Source organism: Bufo bufo, chromosome 8 (assembly GCF_905171765.1).
Source record: "Bufo bufo chromosome 8, aBufBuf1.1, whole genome shotgun sequence".
Lineage (NCBI taxonomy): Eukaryota > Metazoa > Chordata > Amphibia > Anura > Bufonidae > Bufo > Bufo bufo.
In genome coordinates this window covers 32,305,775-32,316,967 of record NC_053396.1, presented here as the reverse complement: position 1 = coordinate 32,316,967, position 11,193 = coordinate 32,305,775, and the positions used below count along the sequence as shown (strand labels likewise).

At 51.8% G+C, this 11,193-nt stretch overlaps 1 protein-coding gene across 2 annotated transcripts in view; it reads right to left on the bottom strand.

Moving 5' to 3' along the window:
- Nucleotides 1–615: 615 nt before the first annotated feature.
- GOLGA1 (golgin A1) overlaps nucleotides 616–11,193 on the bottom strand; it is a 799,579-nt gene continuing 789,001 nt past the window's right edge. For both annotated transcript variants that reach the window (XR_005773994.1, XR_005773995.1), the window contains exon 25: nucleotides 616–790. The gene's annotated coding sequence lies outside the window, so the exon portion shown is untranslated. The remainder of the gene's footprint in view (nucleotides 791–11,193) is intronic.

Genomic DNA, 11,193 nt, shown 5'->3' with positions numbered 1-11,193 from the left:
ATATCAATGTTCTATTAGGATAAGGTATCATTATCATTGGTATTATAAGGAATATTGTGCACAAACTGTTACCCAATAATTTTTACACAATATTTAAGCACTAATGGACACTTAATGATTTTTGATATATTGTTTTAACACCAATGCACATCTAATTTATATGATTGCAAATAGCTGAAGTTTGAGGTCTATTAACTGGTACCCAAATAATCTCAGAATATTAATATTGTAGGGGCCATTATATTTTATTCTATATTCTTTATTTTAATAAAAAGACATTTTTAATCTGTCAGATGGTGAGTGCCTGTTTTTAAATTTAACATTTTTTCTACTACGGGCCTGACGTTCCATTCTGTAAAATACACACGGCCGGTATCCATGTTTTGCGGTTCCTCTATTTGAGGACCGCAAAACAGGCAACGATCATGTGCATGAGTTCTTCCAAATACAGTGCCATTCCTGTCCACAGGCTGTCTGTGGTATTACAGCTCAACCTCATTCACTTCAGTGGAGCAGCCATGTTTTTCTATGTCTGGACAGCTGTCCATGAATACAAACTTAGGCTCCACACAGCCGTGTGAGGTCCATGAAATGTGTTCTGTGTAACGGTTGCATTTCTTGGAAAGACCATGGTTTCCGCGAGCCGAACTCTCTGCATCACAGTGATCCATGTTGCAGTGAGATTTGGTCAGTCCAAGCAATGTAGCCGTCTCACAGATTACACCAGACTTGTGGGGGTTGTCAATCATTGGTAGGCGTAGGACTCGCAGGCTTTCTCTATGACCCAAATCTGCAATTATACATGACAGTATGGAGTCAAACCATAGAAAACTATATAACCCACAATACCCACTCTACCATACGCTGATAGGAGACATCAAAGAGCTGCTTTAAAAATACTATAGGTAAGTGCTAAAGTGATACTTGAATGATGGGGGAAGTTGTATTTCCAGGCCTCATCTTTATGGCACAGTTATTAGGGTATGACCACACAGCGCGGTGGTTGGGCCATAGCTGGCTCTGGTTAAACTAAAGAGACGGCAATGTTTAGTCGGCATGTTCAGTACTGCACGGCCATTAACAATGCAGGCCGACTAAACGGTGCAGTCTCGTTAGTTTGACAAGAGCCAGTTGCGATCAGCCAGCAGTACGGGTAGGTGCTACTCGACCCCACCATGTGGTCATAGCCTTAGTGCTATTATTGTTAATTGGGTCTTGTCCAACTGCATTGCCCGAAGCCAAAAAATTCTAATCCTCTGTTCAGATTATTCCATGTAAAGTGGTTTCACGGTCCCAGTTTCTTAGTGACAGTCGGGGCTTACTCTACTGCAAACGTCTGCACCCAGGCAAATTATTAGATGTCCTAAATAGAGGAACAATTAAATCCAGGGTGTGCCAAGATAACATCTGATTTCCTATATTCTCCAGAGTGCCAGAGTTGTCTTCAGAAATAGGCCAATTCCCTCCTTCCTCCTCTAGTGACCTGTTTGACATAAGGCACGCAGTCTGTGAATAACATACGCTTCCCGTGATAAACATGAAATGCTGGTACATAATCCATGTGGTGCTACAAACCTGAGGTCTCATCTGAATCTATATATATCAGGGAGAATTTTAAAGTGATGTCTGCTTTTTAGCATAAAAGTTTTGGACTCATTCTGTGCAGACATACCTTTACACAGGTTACAGCTCTTTCTGATTGGAGTTCCATAAATAAAGTGTATGTACTAACAAGCTCCCCCTAGTGGTGGCTGCAGGAAGACAGAATATCATCATTGAAAGCAAACTTGCCAGGTGATTCAGGCTGTCCTATGAGGGAGGGATGTGGAGCTCAGTGTTATATCGTTTTACAGGATTTGGTGCAGGATTTCTGAGTAAATCCTTACAGGACTCCTAGGAGAGACTGAGTCCTAATTACCCTGCTCACACTGGGGGATTGCCAGTCTTCTGCATACACGCTCGGATACAGGGAGAGCTGTCAATCATCCCGTGTGGGCAATTATGCATCCCGCTATCTCCTAGTCATCAGGATTTAAAGTTTCAAAAAACATATCAATTGTTTTCATCGGTGGGGTCTGCACCCTAGACCGAGGAGACAGAAGGGCTTTGTATATCTTCAGGAGATAGGCTTAATAGAAAGTCTATCAGTCTGCCCCATCAGTGAGGGTCTGAGCACTCGGACCCCTACAGATCAAAACTTTTAATATGTCTCTTTCACATACCAATTTTTTTTGAAAACTCAGTAAAGCTACCCATTAAACTTGCCAAATACAAATGTATTAAATGTCATCCAACAGCTGTCTCTCTGATCTCTGTCATACACATGCATGCTAGACTGAGCCAAGTAGGCATCTCTTTAAATAGCGTAGCTAGCGAGGCTCGCCTGGTGGATGTCCACATCAGGCATACCCCAGGCCACGGGGGTTTCACTTATTATAGAGGAAGTCAGACTAGGTCTAGAATAGACAGGTTTTATTTAAAGGAGGAGGCTATTTTCTCGCCCTTAAGGGTCGTAGAGGTAGAATTCTCCGATCACTGTCTGATTATGTTTTCTTTGAATATTTCAGAGTCCCCCCAAATGGGAAGAGGTTACTGGAAGCTGAATTTGGGAGTCCTGGAGGAAGCGGAGGTGAGACAATCCTTTGAGGACTTCCTTCAGAGTCAGGTAACTTTGCTGGATCTCTGTGATACTAAGTCAGAGTGGTGGGAGATATTCAAAGATCGGGCTGCAAAGTTCTTCCGCCAGCTCTCGAGCCTCAGGTCCCTGGACAGGTACCGCCTGTATCAGGGTCTGAGGAGGAAACTCGAGCGTCTGGTCTCGACTGGAGGTAGCCGCGAGGATATCTCCAGGGTGAAATCTTTGCTCAGGGGGTGCCAGTACGATAGGCACACATCTTTGGTTTTTGAGAGGGACTTCGGGAAGTACCGCTCGCCCGACCCTTACAGAAACTGCAAGATGTCAGTGAGTAGTAAGTTGGTGACGGGACTGGTCGATAGTACGGGATCTCTGAACCGGTCCAGATCGGGGATCCTGGAAGTCGTCAGATCCTTCTACTCGCGCCTCTTGGGAAAGAAGGATCTGGATCGGGACAAGATGTCTGCTTTCCTGGCTGACATCGCCCCTGAGTCGGGAGCTCACCTCTCTTTTGACGTTTTGGTGGAAGAGATCAGGAAGGAGGAAGTAATCCTGGCGGTGGAAGGGTTAGCTCTGAAGAAGTCGCCGGGCCCGGATGGCTTAACATCCGAGTTTTATAAGGCCTTTAAGGACTCTTTATGTCCCCTTTTGACTGAGGTATTCAATGAGTGTCTATCCTCGGGCACTCTGCCGAAGTCAATGAGGAGGTCAGCCCTGATCCTTCTGTCAAAGGGTAAAGATCCGAGCCGTATTGAGAACTGGCGTCCCATAGCGCTTCTCAATACGGACAGAAAGATTCTGGCCAAGATACTGTTCAATCGGTTGGTGAGATTTGCACCCCAGCTCCTTTCGGTGGCCCAGCATTGCTCGGTTCCAGGCCGCAGTACTCTTAGTGCTGTGCTCGGTGTCCGAGAGGCAGTGGAGCGGAGTAGGGTGGGTCACTGGAAGGGGTACATGCTGTCCTTAGATCAGGCAAAGGCGTTTGATCGGGTGAACCACGAGTACCTCTGGTCGGTCCTTCTGAAGTACGGCCTGCCGGGGGGGTTTGTTGATTGGTTAAAGATCTTGTACGCGGGGGCGGAGAGTTTCCCGCTTGTGAACGGTTGGTCTGGCTGCTCTTTCGAGGTTGGGTCTGGCGTTCGTCAGGGTTGTCCTTTGAGCCCGCTTTTATACGTGTTCGCGATCGATCCCTTTCTTAAGAGGATCGATCGTGGTCCGTTGGCGGGAGTCGGGATGGATCCGGCAGCGCCGGAAGCCGCTCTGAGGGCAGTAGCGTACGCCGACGACGTCACCGTTTTCGTGTCCTCGAGAGGGGAGGCGGAGTACGTGATGTCTGAGGTGGACAGCTACTCGGAGGCATCCGGGTCCATGATCAATCGGGATAAGTGCGAGAGTCTCTGGCTGGGAGGGGGTGATCCAGTTTTCGATCTCCCGGACACCCTTCCGGGCCCCCAGTCGTCAGCAAAAGTTCTAGGCATCCATTTCGGCCACGGGGATTATCCCACCCAAAATTGGGACGACAGGCTCAAGATCGCCGCTCAGAAGGTCGGCCAGTGGAAGGGTTGGTCTTTGACCCTCAGGGAAAGGGTGAATCTGATCAAGACTTACCTTCTCCCTTTGCTTATCTATTTGGGTAGCGTGTGTATCTTGCCAGAGCCTCTCTGGACTCGGGTTTATAGCCTGTTCTTCCAGCTTTTATGGGGGAATAGGCTGAACCTGATCAAGAGAGAGGTGACTTATCGCACGAGGAGACTAGGGGGGTTATCTATGGTCAACCCCGTGGTGTTTCTCGTGAACACATTTGTTAAGATCAATTTGGCAAACATCTGGATGGAGAGGGCTCCTCCGTGGATAGTCTCCTGCAGGGCGTGGTTTCGGCCTTCCTTCCAGGAATGGGAGACAGGAGGGCGAGTGAAGGACTTGCGTACGCCTCACGGATATCTTCCGGCTTATGTCACCCCGATTCTGAAGGTGATCCGCCGGTGGGGTTTGGAGGTGAGGGAAATCAGGACTCTGTCAAGGAGATCCCTTGACGAGAGGGTCTTCTTGTCCCACTTACAGAAGCCCCTGGCCCTCAAGGATTGCCCAAGCCGGGATCCAGACAAGGGGTTACAGTTGCTAAATTCTGCAAGGATCCCCTTGAAGTTTTGGGACTTGGCTTGGCGCTGCTTTCACGGGAGGCTGTATGTAAGGGACAACCTGAAGTACAGGAACTCTGAGGAAAGGGGTTGTCCCCGGGAGGAGTGCGGCTCCATACTGGAAAGTATGGAGCACTTCCTGCTTCATTGTCCTTTTAATACAGAGGTGTATGAACGGGTGGGAGCTTCCATTGGCTGGCCCAGGCTAGTCAGCCTCTCCTATGCGGAGTGGGCCTACGGAGTGTTCAGAGACCTGGGAAGGAGGGACCTGTGCACAAGTTTTTTAGTTAGCATAGTGGTTAGGTTCTACACGTGGAACGCACGGTGTTTAGTTTCTACGCAGCAGAAAGTCCTCCCGGTGGACGAGGTTTGTAGGAACATCTTGGGTGGCCTGGTGAAGGTGCGTTCTCTTGAGTATGAGAGACTGGGTACCAGTAGGGCCTCTCTCCTCTGGAGAGGCTTTGCTTTTGATGTACTGTAAGTCTAGTCGTACTGTTCCTGGTGGTGGGCTGACGCTTCCACACTAGATTTTTGTTTTGTAGTAAGTTGAGGTTTTTGAAAAAGGCTTGCAAAGACCGAACTTGGGCCTTCGGGAGTTTATGTAGTTATGTGAGTTATGTTTGCTAGAGGAGGGAAAGTTGGGATTAGTTGGGTTGGGTGGGTGAGGAAGGGGGGGATAATTTTTATGTGTCCTTTTGTGTTTTGAGTGGGGAGGCCTGCATCTAGCCCTGGACTATGCGGACATGGGGCGAGGGGCTAGATGTGGGTGGTGAAGGAAGGGCTGGCCTTGGACTATGCGGACATGATAGAGAAATGAGGCGAAGGTCAGCCCTGGGTGTCGGGTGATGGGTAAAAGGATAGTGTGAGTAGGGATAGAATAGGTTAGGTTGGTGATTTTTCTATAAACAGGTGACGGGAGAAAAAAAAAAAAAAAAAAAATATATATATATATATATATATATATATATAAAAAAAAAAAAATGGGAAAAATTATATATTAATAATTCTGTATATATTTTGCAAAGTTGCCTTGTTGTTTTTTTTTTGGGCAAAGGTCGCCTTTATTTATTTACTTTATTGATTTATTTATGTTTGTTATTTTCTGTTCATTATATACTTTTCTGTTTATGACGATTAGTCCTATTTTTGTTTGGGTTTTACAGCCGGGCGGCCAGGTAAGTTTTATAGTTATAAGGTTAGTTGTTAAGTTTGATATGTTGTTGGGGCATAAATGTGAGTGTGAGTGTGGATGTATGTGGCTGGGCCAGTAATAACATTGTTTTAGGAGTATTGTTTTATTTGAAATTGTTTTATTTTGTAAAGTTTTGTACTTTTATAATAAAAAGAGTAGCAGTGTGTAGAAGATACGGTCACGGTGTAATCAGTGTGTAGGAGATACGGTCACGGTGTAATCAGTGTGTAGGAGATACGGTCACGGTGTAATCAGTGTGTAGGAGATACGGTCACGGTCAAAGCAGTGTGTAGGAGATACGGTCACGGTGTAAGCAGTGTGTAGGAGATACGGTCACGGTGTAAGCAGTGTGTAGGAGATACGGTCACGGTCAAAGCAGTGTGTAGGAGATACGGTCACGGTGTAAGCAGTGTTTAGGAGATACGGTCACGGTGTAAGCAGTGTGTAGGAGACACAGAGGCGGAGATTGCTGAGCTCGGTCTGGTGCTAGCAGCTGCAGTGATCAGACGTGCCTGTGTGAAGCTCCTGCATCCCAGCTTGTGCTCCAGGGTGATTCACCAGCTTTTCCCCTGTAGAGCCACCTGTTTTCCAGGGAGTTTTTCCAGCCACTCCCAGTCCAGACCCTGCCTCTCCCTAGGGAGTTGGTGGGGTCTTGGACCATGGTGTCCAAGACGAGGACCCCTGCTCTCCGGTCAGGGTCGGGGGGAGCAGGGGGTCCAGGCAACCGGCCCTGAGCGGAAGTGGGGTCAAGAAACCTGGTGATAACAGCCAGGTCCCCCATGAAGACCCAAGAAGGAAGAGTGAAGTCCCTGCGGAGGCTATGGAGGTGTCGTCCCAGGTAGGTTGGGGGTCCCGGTGGGAGGGAGATTCCACCGCCACCTACAGCTCCCGGGTAGCAGCCAACCTACAGAAGTATAAGGAGCTGGGGCGACACCTCAAAGCTCTGAGAAATGAGCTAAAGCTTGAAAGGATAAAAGCAAATAATACCTACAGCAGGAAGAGACTCCCTATTGCGGAGAGGATCAAGGACTTAAAGGTAGTGATTGAAGCTGCCGAGGTGGAAAAGGAGAAGCTGCTTAATGAAAGCGGTCCTTTCAGAGAAAAGCTGGAAAATGAGGACCGCTTCATGGAAATGGAGAGGAAAGGGGAGCAGTGTGGTGAGGGCAGTGATAGCGAGGCAGACATCCCAAAACCCAGTGAAGTAACTGGGTCCAGGGTGAAAGCCCAGCCTGAGCCTGCCCCTGCACCCCCTGATTTCCGGGAGCCGCTGCAGAGCCTGGAGTGCAGAAGTGGGATCCCAGCTGAGCAAGTTGGATTGCCTCCATCTGATGACAGCGCCTCCTATGCGAGCGACTTCAGCGAGGAAGAGAGCGGGAACGGTGGGGGTCTTATGGAACAGATCCGGCTGCTGGAATCCCCTATGGAGTTTAAGGATTTTGCCTTTGGCGACGAATTGTTGAAAGACAGAGAAGGGAAGAAAAAAAACAAAAAAAGCAAAAAGAACAAAGAACAAAAATTTGAAGTTCGCTATGTATATGTTCCTGTGGCTCCCTCTGTGCGGGCTGAAAAGTCCGTGCAGGGTGAGCCGCAGGTGTGTCCTCTGGGTCCCGCTGTCATGGCGGGGTCAGGTGCTGGAAAGACGGCGCAGGACGCCGGTCTTGCCGGCAATAGAGGAGGCGGGGCTAGCTGCGGTGCTGGCCAGTTGGGAGCCCCTGGCGCTGTGGGCAGCTCTCCTGTGGGAGGGGGGAGTGGCTTGGCGCTGGGGTCCGCTCCCATGGAAAAAGTGTCCCCGTCCGCTGCCTCGGTGAGCGCTTGTGGCGTGGAGCTGAGGCGGTACGGCGGCGACGCTGCTCCTCCCACACATGGGCGGAGCCTAAAGGTCATGGAGATGGAGACGAGAGACGGTGCGGTGAGAGCGGCTGGGGGCGTGCCTGGGGATGCTCCCGGCGATGCTCCCTTGTCTGGGGGCGGAGCTGGGTGTGTGTCCGGGGACGCGCCCAAGCAGCAGCGCACAGTGGCGGCGGGAGTGGCGGCAGCAGGAGAAGCGGGGACTGGTGTGGCTGGGAGCAGTGGTTCTACAGCGCACCAGTTCCCCATTAAAATTAAAATAAAAAAGGTGAAGAATGTTAAGAGGGCCAAAAAGGCTAAGAGGTTAAAAGCGGGGTTTGTATCCCCCAGTGCAGTGGCCGAATACATAAAGACCGGGTTTATTGCTGGGGCCTCTGCTTCCTCCTCCGGCGCTGAATCAAGCGCTGGAAAGGGGGAGGTAGTGATAACCGGCGCCCAAGTATTGAGGGAGGCCGGCAGCGATAACATAGATATGAATACGAATGCTGTAATGAATGTCTCTGCTGGCCCAGCGGTTTGTTCGCGGGAGGCGGCTCCTGGAAAAGGGGTTGCTCCTAGCGGACAAACGTGTGATGGGTCTCTGGCCGCTGGGGCTGGGGGGGCTATGGAGGTGGGGGTCGGTGGGACACCGGTGGCTGGAGTAGCTGCTGGTGCGCCTGTTAAACCGGCCGGTGCCTCCGTGGCCTCTCGGGCTTCTGGGGTCAGTGGCCAAAAGAGTGTGCGGGAGTGTGTTAGGGCTGCGGGCCCGGTCTCTGGTGGTGGGATGGATGCGGGGGGGCGATCGGCCACTGAGAAAGCGGCTGCGGGACCCCGTGCGGCCCCTCCGGGGGGACGGGTTGCAGTGTCTGCCTTAGGCATGGTGGGGGAGGGGGGGGGGCGGCTCGGCTGCCCCTCCCGCGTCCGTGGCGCCTGGCAGAAGTTATGCCAGTGTGGCTGCGGCCGTGGGGGAGGAGGGGCTGTCCTCGTTGGCTTCCTCGCTCTCACAGTCCGGTGATGGTGACTTGCAGCGGCGACTGCTGGAGGCCCTCAAAAAGGGGGAGAGCTCCATCACTGTAGAGGGAAAGAAGGTTGATCTGTCGTTCTGGTTCAACAGACATGGCGTGAGGGCTTTCCGAGAGCAGAATGGGGGCGAGACCGCCTGGTCGTCACCTACAACCGGCCCTGGGGTCAGACGGAATGTGGTCTGTCTCAAGTGGAGTAGCGATGAAGCTTGCCCTACAAGAAAGAGGGTGGCGGAGCTCCTGCTTGGGATGGGTTTCAAGGCGACCGACATCTTTGCCTTGATCCATCCGTACGGCTCCAAGGAGTTCGACGTCAGCTTTGTCCGGCCGGAGGGGCTGGAGCTCTTCTGGTCCAGGTATGAGCTGGCGAAGAACACGCCGGACTGGCGCGGTTTCCTTGCGAAAGCAATAACCCGTCAGAGTGAGGTCAAGAGAGTGACCGTTTTGACCCGTAACGAGTCGCTCTCTTGTGTTGACATCATGACCTGGCTGGGCAGGTATGGAGAGATCCAGGGGGTTCCATCCAAGAACCTGGACGAGTTTGGCATTTGGTCGGGCGCCTGGACGTTTAACATCAAACTCAAGCGTCTGGGGAGTACGGTTTCCCACATTCCATCATCTGCCTTTATCGGCCGTGACAGGATTTTGGTTTTCTACAGGGGGCAGCCTAAGCTCTGTCACAAGTGCGGCAGCCCCTCACACTTCAGCGCCAGCTGCCAAGTGCAGAAGTGCGCGCTGTGTGGGGGGACCGGTCATCTAGCCGCATCTTGTGGGGAGATTAGATGCAACCTGTGTGGTGAACTCGGTCACCCTTTCAGTCGTTGTCCTCTCTCTGAGGTCAATGCGGCCCGAGCTCACGCAGGAGCGGGCCGGGAGGTCCCTTCGGCTGAGGCGGGTGCTGGCGGAGACGGCAGAGTTCAGGGGTCGGTGAAGAACAAAGATGGTCCGTCCCGGCAGAGGCGGAGGGAGAGGCGCCAGGCGGAGAGGGAGCAGAAGGAACCCAGTCCTGGGGTGATGCCTGCCCCTCCCCAAGCGGCTGCCCCTCCTGCATCGGAGACCCTAGGGGACAGGGAGCTGAATGAGGAGAACGAAAGACTGGAGCGTGCCGAGGGGACTCTGTCCTCGCACTATGAAAGCGCCGCAGAGGATAGCGGGACGGAGTCCAAAATAATTAGACGGAAACGCCGTACTAAGAAAAGACCCGGCTCGACCAAAGTAGCCAGGGAGGGCCTAACCGACTCCCCTCTGGAGCTCTCCAACCGGTTTCTCACCTTGGATGAGACCTCCGCCTCCTCTTCTTCTGGGGAGGAGGTTGAAGGTGGGAGACCGGGGGCGAAGGAGGGAAGGCCTTCGGGAGGCCCCGCGCCCCCCTCTGGTGGGGATGTAAGGTCCTCAGGAGGAGTGGCAAAACCGGGCCCTGAGACCGAGGAAGCCAGGGGTGGTGCGCGGGGGGAGGCGGTGGTGACAAATGAGATGGACACCACCGTCTCCCTCAAGAGGGGTCGTGCCGCCTTAGAAGACAGCCCCGGGAGAGGGAGGGTTGGGAAGAAGGCCGTCTAACTCGATCACTCTGTATGGCGGCACCCGCTCTGCTGACACTGGCGACCATTAATGTCGCCAGCATTAAGTCGGATGCGGCTCGTTTCGCGGCCTTTGATTTTCTCAGCCGAATTGGGGCTGACGTTTTGTTTTTGCAAGAGACCAGGCTGCCAGATTTGGCGGCGATTCACAAAGCCAGGAGGGAGTGGAGATCAGGGCCCTCCTACTGGTCTCTTGCGGCCGAGCCGTATAGCGGAGTGGCGGTCCTTTTTACCGCACCGGTAGAAAGCCGACGAGTGATCGAGTTGGAAATGGGGAGGTGTTTGATCCTGGATGTCCTCATGAAGGGACAAGAACTGCGCCTAATTAACATCTATGGGCCCCAGACCAAACGGGACAGGAAAAGTCTCTTTATGAGGATCAAGCCTTTTCTTTTTACGAGTCGGCAAGTGGTCTTTGGAGGGGATTTCAACACGATCATGAGGTCCCAGGATAGGGGAGGCGCCAGAGACCGGCTGGCTTACGATAGCATCTCTTTAAATAGCGTAGCTAGCGAGGCTCGCCTGGTGGATGTCCACATCAGGCATACCCCAGGCCACGGGGGTTTCACTTATTATAGAGGAAGTCAGACTAGGTCTAGAATAGACAGGTTTTATTTAAAGGAGGAGGCTATTTTCTCGCCCTTAAGGGTCGTAGAGGTAGAATTCTCCGATCACTGTCTGATTATGTTTTCTTTGAATATTTCAGAGTCCCCCCAAATGGGAAGAGGTTACTGGAAGCTGAATTCGGGAGTCCTGGAGGAAGCGGAGGTGAGACAATCCTTTGAGGACTTCCTTCAGA